The following is a 9,555-nucleotide window of genomic DNA, read 5'->3' on the forward strand; positions in this document are numbered from 1 at the left end:
CAAAATCCTGGAACTTCCTTCCTAATAGCACTGTGATTATAGGTACACTAGACGGGAGTGCAGCAATTTAAGAAGGCAACTCACTACCACCTGCTCCTGCTCCAGTCAAGATAGGCAATAAATACAGGCCGAGCCAGCGCTGCCTACATTCTGTGCATGAATGAAAAAATCTAAACATTTCCACAAGAAATCTGAAACAAGATTAGTGGTCCCAAACAACAGCAATTTGTTTAGTCATCCTAAGGAGTGATTGTTACTTGCATTGATACAAATAAAATAAAAACATTGGGAACCCTGCAGCCCAATGGTATCAATGTGGACTTCACCAGCTTCAAAATCTCCCCTTCCCCCACCGCATCCCAAAACCAGCCCAGTTCGTCCCCTCCCCCCACTGCATCACACAACCAGCCCAGCTCTTCCCCCCCACCCACTGCATCCCAAAACTAGTCCAACCTGTCTCTGCCTCCCTAACCTGTTCTTCCTCTCACCCATCCCTTCCTCCCACCCCAAGCCACACCTCCATCTCCTACCTACTAACCTCATCCCACCTCCTTGACCTGTCCGTCTTCCCTGGACTGACCTATCCCCTCCCTACCTCCCCACACATACTCTCCTCTCCACCTATCTTCTTTTCTCTCCATCTTCGGTCCGCCTCCCCCTCTCTCCCTATTTATTCCAGAACCCTCACCCCATCCCCCTCTCCGATGAAGGGTCTAGGCCCGAAACGTCCGCTTTTGTGCTCCTGGGGTGCTGCTGGGCCTGCTGTGTTCATCCAGCCTCACATTTTGTTGTCTTGGATTCTCCAGCATCTGCAGTTCCCATTATCACAAATAAAAACACTGTTGATTTTCCAATGTATTTCAGCGGTAACTGAATAAAAAGAATACACGAGACCTTCGCTCAGGAGAAAGACTTCAATTGTAACATCAATCGTACTGGGTTTAGCAGTTAAAGTTGTAGTATCAGATTAGAATGTGCACAATCTTCAAAAAGGTTGAATTGTATTATTGGCACCTTCTGCACTGCAAGCTAAACAAACAAGATCACAAGTATGCATCGTTCTAATAACTCCAATACAAGCCAAGTTTGGAATGAGTGACAATCTCAAAAAGCCAACCATTTTGTACAAAACTACTAAGGCCGTTAAACACTGACAGGAGTCCTCTCCCCGTCCCACAAACCCCTTCACTCAGTTCCAACACCTACCCTCCACCTGGACCTCTCCTTCAGGCCTTTTACCTGCACTCGATCTGTTCATCGAGAACAGTCGACATGATATTGGCCACTTCAATTTCTCGACGCCTGCCTCCCCCCACCAAATTCAACCTATCTCCCTCTGAACTGACTGCACTCCATGCGCCTAGATCTAAGGGAATTGAGGGGGTTGGCCCATGAGGAGTGACTGAGTAGACTGGGATTATATTCATTGGAATTCAGAAGATAGAGGGGCGATCTTAAAGAAACATATAAAATTATGAAGGGAATAGATAAGATAGAAGTAGAGAGGATGTTCCCATTGGCAGGTGAAGTTAGGACAAGAGGGCATAGCCTCAACATTAGAGGGAGCAGATTTAGGACTGAACTGAGAAGGAACTTTTCACCCAGAGGGTTGTTAATCTATAGAATTCCTTGCCCAGTGAAGTAGTTGATGCTACTTCAGTAAACTTTTTAAAGCTAAGGTAGATATTTTTTTGAACAATTAAGGAATTAAGGGATACGGTGAGAACACAGTTAAGTGGATCTGAGTCCATGAAAAGATCAGCCATGATCTTATTGAATGACGGAGCAGGCTCGAAGGGCCAAACAGCCTACTCCTGCTCCTAGTTCTTGTGTTATTATGTTCTAACCCTGACTGTTATGAAGCCTGCCGATAAGGGTGGTGCTGTTGTAGTCTGGCGTACTGGCCTCTACATCGCAGAGGCTGAGTGCCAGCTCTCAGTTATCTCCTCCTACCTTCCCCTGGACCATGACCTGACCATGACACATCAGGCCATTGTATCAACCACAGGAACTGGCCTCATTACATCTGGTTATCTCCCCTCAACTGCATCCAAGCTGATAGTCCCCCAGCCCCGCTGTTCTTGCTTCTACCTCCTTTGAAAAATCCACAAACATGACTGTACGGGCAGACCCATTGTTTCAGCCTGCTCCTGCCCAACAGAACTCATCTCTTCCTACGTTGACTCAGTTTTCTCTCCCCGGTCCAATCCCTGCCCATGTACATCCGTGATTCCTCAAATGCTTTATACCAGTTTCAAAACTTCCAGTTTGCAGGCTTCAGTTGCCTCTTCTTTACCGTGGATACGCAATCCCTTTATACATCCATTCCCCACCAGGAGGGTCTTAGTGCTCTTTGCTTCTTCCTGGAGCAAAGATCTGAACCACCAGCACACTCCTTTGCTTGGCTGAGTTCATCCTCACCCTCAACAACTTCTCTTTCAAATCATCTCATTATTGTCCAGTCTATGGGGCAGCCATGAGTACCCGCGTGGGCCCCAGTTAACCCTGTCTCTTTATGGGGTACTTGGAACATTCCTTGTTCCAGTCCTATTCCAGCCTCCACCAACAACTCTTTTTCCAATATATTAATGATGTAATCAGTGCTGCTTCCCTCTCATGTTCAGAATTGGAAAAGTTCATTGATTTTGCCTCCAATTTCCACACCGCCCTCACACTCACCTAGTCTACTTCTGACTTCTCTCTTCCCTTCCTCGATATCTGTTTCCATTTCTGGGGATAGACTGGCCACTAATAGCCAGTAAAAACCCACTGACTCCCACAGCTACCTGGACAATACAAGTCAAGTTTATCCTCACACAAACACAGCTTCACACCCTGCTTACTGTAAAGACTCCAGCCCATTCTCTCAGTTCCTCCATCTCCGTAGCATATATTCAGATGAGGCTAACATTGGCAAGGGAGCCTCTGAAATGTCCACCTTCATCCTCAAGCGAGGATTCCCCAGCACCGTTATTGACAGGGCCTCAACTGGATCCAACCCACCTCCCACATCTCCGCCCTCACCCACTCTCTTCCCGCTCGCAACAGCGATAGGGTTTCCCTTGTCCTTACTTACTATGCCACCGACATCCACATCCAGAAGACCAGCAGACACCATTCCCACTAGCTCCAGCAAGATGCCATCACCACCAGACAAATATTCCCCTCCCCTCCCCTCCTTTGTCCACCTTCTGCAAGGACTGTTCCCACCAGGACATCCTGGTCCACTCTTCCTTCTCCCCCAACACACCCCACAGCCCCAGACCACCTTCCCCTGCAACCAACGAAGGTGTAACACCTGCCTATTTACCTCCTCCCTCCTGACTAACCGAGGGCCTAAGTACATCCTCCAGGTGAAGCAGCACTCCACCTGCACTTTACAAAATTTAGTCTAGAACAAAGAAAATTACAGCACAGGAAGAGGCCCTTCGGCCCTCCAAGCCTGTGACGATCCAGATCCTCTCTCTAAACCTGTTGTCTATCTTCCAAGGACCTTTATCCCTCTGTTCCCTGCCCATTCATGTAGCTGTTTCGATACATCTTAAATGATGCCATCGTGCCCACCTCTACCACCTCCGCTGGCAACACATTCCAGCCACCCACCACCCTCTGCCTAAAGAACTTTCTACACATATCTCCCTTAAACTTTTCCCCACTCACCTTGAAATCATGACTCCTAGTAATTGAGTCCCCCACTCGGGAGAAAAAGCTTCTTGCTATCCACCCTGTCTATACCTCTCATGATTTTGTAGACTGCAGTCTACTGCATTTGCTGCTCACAATGTCATCTCCTCTACATTGGGGAAAGGAAGTATAGACTGGGTGACAAGTTCACAGAACATCTATGTTCTGCTCTCAAGAAAGACTCTGAGCTACCTGTTGCCTGCCTCTTTAACACATCACCTTGTTCCTTGGCCAACATCTCTGTCTCCAGCTTCCTGCAGTGTTCCAGCCAAGTTCAATGCAAGCCAGAAGAACAACTCATTTTTGGCAAGGGGACCCTGCAGCCCTCTGGGTTCAATACAGAATTCAATAATTTTAGGGCCTAAACTCTCCTCTTCCTACCCCACACACCAGGCTTTGTCATCACATAGCCTGCCATTCCACACGCCCTGTTATTAGTCACTAACAGTTCCCATTAACAATAATTCACTCTCTCAGCCTGATCATTATCAACTCCTTTGTCTATCCAACTGCTCTTATCTCTCTTCAGGCTCTATCCTTTATCCTATTGTTTACTCTCTCCCCCATCCCCCTCCCTATTTTTTGCATATAAACCAACATTTTCCCGGCTAACATCAGTTCCAGGGAATGGTCACCGGGCCTGAAACGTTACACTCTGATTATTTTCTTCACTGATGCTGAGCTTCTCAAGCAATTTCTGTTTTTGTTACTAATACCCTTTTCGTTTAATCCAACACTCAACATTCATGAGATAACCAGGTTTAGAGCTGGATGAACACAGCAGGCCAAGCAGCATTGGAGGAGCAGGAAAGCTGACGTTTCAGGCCTAGACCCTTTGATATTCATGTTTAGCTCTGCCTAGTCTATGGGGCCTTTGTATAGCCAGGTTTTAACTGTACTACCAAGCACCATTCATGGTACAATTAATGTGACATGGAGGCAAGATTCTGTGGCATTTGCAATTCTAAGAAAATGCTATCAAGTATTTAAACAAGATTTAAAACAGCTGTTTTACTAATAAAATGGTCTCAGCTTTTTATAGGTAAATGTATAAGTGTTCACCCATCATAAGCCATGCTACCAACACAGTTATTCCTCTGTTACTGCTTATCTTGAATTCAGAGCAGGCTCCCTCAAATGTTTATTTCATAATCAGTTAATCAAAACGTAGTTTTTAAAAGAATTGAATTTCTCCAACAAGAGACATAAAATTGCCAGCCCCTGAGAATGCGGGATTGGTCTCCTTCACACAGCTGCTGACAAGCTAATGGAGGAATGCACCTTTTGCTTTTAGCTCATACCAAACAGCCTTGGCCAGTGACCAAGCAGCATTCCATGTACCCTGCTGATTGTTTGGCACCAAGGATGCAGCTTCTTTCATTTCTAATGAGACTGTGTTAATGATGGAAGGTGCTGCTGCAGATTTCGAAATGTACAACAGAAAGCTAAAAGTAATCTAGAGACTAATTTAACACATTTAAATTAGAATTAACTGGAAAGAACTGAAAATTGAAGGGCTAGTCTTTACTAAGAGACTCAATAAATCTTAACATCCTTGAGAAATATATTTCAAGAAAACTAAACTTCAAGGGAAATGTGATTTAGTTTGTATTTTGCTTTTGAGGTGTGTGGGATTATGGAAAAGCAAGAAAGATTTGCATTTGATACAATGCCTTTCATGACCACCAGATGTCCCAATGCGTTTTACTTCCAATTAAGTACTTCTACAGTCACCAATAACATTTTAATCAACCTGTTCTAATGTGTTATGACAGGGCAGGACAGGTGGGACTTGAACCAGAGCTTCCTAAACCAGTGACCACAACACGATGAAGCAGAAGTAGGCCATTCAGTCCACTGAATCTGCTCTGCCATTCAAGGAGATCATGGCTGATCTGATAATCCTCAACTCCACTTCCCTGCCTTTTGCTTTTATGTCTCTTTCCCTTCTTAAGTAAGGTATTCTATTAACAATTTTCCAGTCCTTTGGGATTTTTCAGGAACCTGAGGATTACTGGAAGATTACTACCAGTGCATGCACTCTCTCTATAACTGCTCCCTTTAATATCCTGGGATGCATCATATCAGGTCCAACAGAAGCATTAGTTTTCAGCTCCGTTAGTTTCCCTAGCACTTTTTCCCCCCTAGTGATAGTTGATGGTGTTATTTCCTCTCTTCCTCTTGCCCCTTGAATATTTAACAATTTTGGAATGCTATTAGTATTTTCCAATGTGAAGATTAAAGCAGTTTTTTTTTCCAAGTCCTCTGCCATTTTCTCGTTCCTCATTATTATTTCCCCTGCCTGAACCTCTAAGGGCCTAATTTCACTTGGCCTTCTCTCTCCATTTTTATATATTTAAAGAAACTGTGAGGTAAGGTCACGACCACTGCCCCACTAGCCCCCTGAAAAGTCCATCATCTACCATGGTGAATGCAAATCAACATGCCAAGAGCATCAGCCTAAGTATCGGGATTACTATTCCAGTTAATATGACCACGACACCATCGTCTCCCCTTATGTAGTCACTAATGTAACATAGGAAATGCTGCAGCCAATTTGCGGACAGCAAATAGCCACAAACAGTAATGTTATAATGACTGGACATTCTGGTCAAGCGACTTCGATTGAGGGATAAACATTAGCCAGGACTCCAGGGATAGTTCTGCTACTCCCTCTCAAATAAGCACCAAGGAATCATTTCTATCCTCTTGAGAGGCAAAGTGAGGCCTTGATCTCATGCCTCATCTGAAAGACAACACCTCCAACAGTGCAGCACACCTTCAGTACTGCACAGGAACAGCAGTACTTGATTTGTTCAAGACATAGAATGGATTTTCACACTGGAAGCCCATGACTCAGAGTGAGGGTGCGGCTGACTGCACCAATGCTATCACAGGACATAAATTCAAAATTGGAATATTGGACATAAATAGGGATTAAATGTAAATAGAAGAATTATTGTTTTAAAGTATGTAGACATCATGTTGGTGATGTAACTTTATGCTCATTAACATTGTAGTACTTGAAAGTATAAAACTATCCTACTTGTTCCATGGGTGCATTTTGAAACGAAACTTCATAACAAGCTATGGAAGAAGTTGTTTGTTGCCACAAGTGACCAAAACTTAGACAAGCAAGTAAATTGAAAGAAGCAACTTAAAGAAAGACAGGGAGCAATGTGGAAAGTTTTAATTGGGAATTCAGCTTAGAGTATAGGAGCTGCATAACATCCATCCTTGCATCAGTGATAATGGGAACTGCAAATGCTGGAGAATCCAAGATAATAAAATGTGAGGCTGGATGAACACAGCAGGCCCAGCAGCAGCTCAGGAGCACAAAAGCTGACGTTTCGGGCCTAGACCCTTCATCAGAGAGCTGACGAAGGGTCTAGGCCCAAAACATCAGCTTTTGTGCTCCTGAGATGCTGCTGGGCCTGCTGTGTTCATCCAGCCTCACATTTTATTATCCATCCTTGCATTATGGGTTTCTGCAGCTCAAGCAGGTACAGAGATAGAAAGGGAGTTCATTTGAAAACAAGAATGAGAACCTTCACACTGAGATGTTGCCAGATTGGAGCAGTGTGATTTGGGTGTTTGGTGAATGGGACTTGTGGGCTAGGCAACAGAGTTTTGAAGAACACATCTACATCAGGTGCATTATAAGAGAATGGGAGAAACATCACATTTTTATTTCAATACTACTTATTTTTAAAATTTCTATTATTTTGCATCCTTCCTTTGGGTTTATCAGTGACTGCCATTTGATATCCCTGAAGGCTTTTAATTCTATAAAACGAAAGGCACTATTTTGCACTTGGTAATACTGAGATATTGGTGTTGGTAGATTGTAATATTTTCAAGTGTTTGCAGATATTTTCTGATCAGCCTGTTCGGAAACGAAACTACACACCTCTGGAGCAGGTGGGGCTTGAACCCTAGCCTCCTAGATCAGACATAGAGACACTACAATTTTACCACGAAATCCCAAACTTCCGGCTAACCGTGGCTAAATGTCACATGATTAAATGATACGCACCATATCACATGATCTAGCGGCAGCATTTTGTGAAACTTTGCAATTCGATTTGGTGATGCTACCCTTGAGAATGAAAGGCAATGCTTTGAAATGGAGCTGCTCATGGACCTCCTTCCCAAGAATCCCAGCATTAGATAATAAAACGGGGTTGTACCCTCTCTGATTACCAAGCAGTAATAGAAATGCTGGATTTTGGCCATCACATCACATTACGGGCATGGGAACTGCACTTTCACAAATTTAACCCCAGCTCGCTGCTTCACGACACTCGCTACGTTTCAAACTAAACATTAGGCCGCCCGTGATCGGCTACGAGCGTCCGGTGCTAGTTGAATGCAGTATGGAATTTTTAAGACCCCCCACCCCGTTCACAAACGCTGTCCCAATAAGTGCTAATCCACATATATCCTGCACCATCTCACTTTCCAGGGAGACGTTTCCTCAAAACATACATGTTTGGCTGACTCCAGGCCAAATTCTCGGGGCGTGGGTGGAAGAGACATAGAAATTTGTCCATGCAGGAGCAGTCTTTGCATTCACAAAGTCCCATTGACCTGCCAAATATTCTGGGCCTGTGTTTAAAAGGCAAGGATAAGGGATCGCCCGAGCATTGAGCGGGGCTGAGCAGAGAAATAAGAGAGAAGCACCGACAACATTGAGAAGGAGAATAGGCTTGGCAGCTCACGGTATAACCGGTTCCCGTCCCTTTAAATCAGGATCGGATAAAACGACCACCTCCCAGCAGACAGACAGAGACTTCCTCGGGAACGACACCAAACTCACCCGGACTGCAGGAGGGACAGCTTTCGACACAGAGCTTCCTCTTCAGTCTGTCCCTGCTTTCTGTGTCCCGGGCAGGGAAATAGAGACCTAAAGAGCGGGGCTCAGCTCTTCACTCACACACACGATGGCTGCAAGGTCGAAACCCCCGCTTCCTCCTACCACATCGGGTTCAGACAACGGCAAAAACTGTTTGCGTTGATGTAACGCCTTCAACCTCCCCAAAGCACGTCGCACTGATGTAAAATGGGGAACTGCAAAAGCAGAAATTCAAGGCTCGACCACAGACATAGGTTTTGAGAAGGTTTTCATTTAAAAGTGAGTGAATATTGTAAACCAAGTGGACAAACTTGGGGAAGAGAGGAAAGCTAAGAACGAGAAAGCACGTACGTTTGCATTTATGTAGCACCTTTCAGCTACAATCTAAGGTAGTCCTAAGCGTTCCATAGGCAATGAAGAATGTTTGAGGCCCAGTCGCAGCAGTCAATGTGCGCCCGGCAAGTTTCCAACAACAGGAATGAAACAAATCACCAGATTATTCCAAACAGGGACGAGGGGCTGAATGGACTGTGTGTTTCAGTCTATGATTCAATGAACTGTTTCAGTCTGGTTGCAAGATCACAGCCTCCTCCTTAGCCAAGGCATAAAAGAAAACTAGGGACTAAACAGTATATTGGGTTCTAGTGTTTCATTGATTTGGAGGTAACCAGCGTTACCAACAGAGTTTTGTGGGATCATTCATGCTCATGACTTGAACTCTTCTAACAAGTTACATCAAAATTGGTCAACAGAATGTGGTGATGCCTTTGAAAATTAGGGATTTATGAGATGGTGTTTTTTCAGCAACCTCTCATTTTCAGTTCCAAGTCTTTCATCATTAGTTCTAGTTTCAGTTTGAGTTCTAGTTCTGGTCTTTGTAACAGGTGCAGGAATGTCATCAAGAGTAATATGAAAGTGTACCTCCTGATGGAAAATTAGCATTAGCCGTTATATACAAGCAGGTACTGCAGTGCCAGTCGGATATAGATGTAATATTGTGGAGGCGAAATAGTACC

General features: G+C 44.5%; 1 protein-coding gene across 3 annotated transcripts in view; it reads right to left on the reverse strand.

Moving 5' to 3' along the window:
• The window catches only part of cpvl (carboxypeptidase vitellogenic like), a 94,714-nt gene extending 85,720 nt beyond the window's left edge, over positions 1-8,994 (reverse strand). The window contains exon 1 of one of the 3 annotated variants that reach the window (XM_048557482.2): positions 8,504-8,988. The gene's annotated coding sequence lies outside the window, so the exon portion shown is untranslated. Of the gene's footprint in view, positions 1-8,405 lie in introns of all 3 variants that reach the window. The other 2 variants (XM_048557493.2, XM_048557502.2) reach the window with 2 other exon arrangements.
• Positions 8,995-9,555: the final 561 nt, after the last annotated feature.

This window comes from Stegostoma tigrinum, chromosome 2, assembly GCF_030684315.1.
Source record: "Stegostoma tigrinum isolate sSteTig4 chromosome 2, sSteTig4.hap1, whole genome shotgun sequence".
NCBI classification, from domain to species: domain Eukaryota; kingdom Metazoa; phylum Chordata; class Chondrichthyes; order Orectolobiformes; family Stegostomatidae; genus Stegostoma; species Stegostoma tigrinum.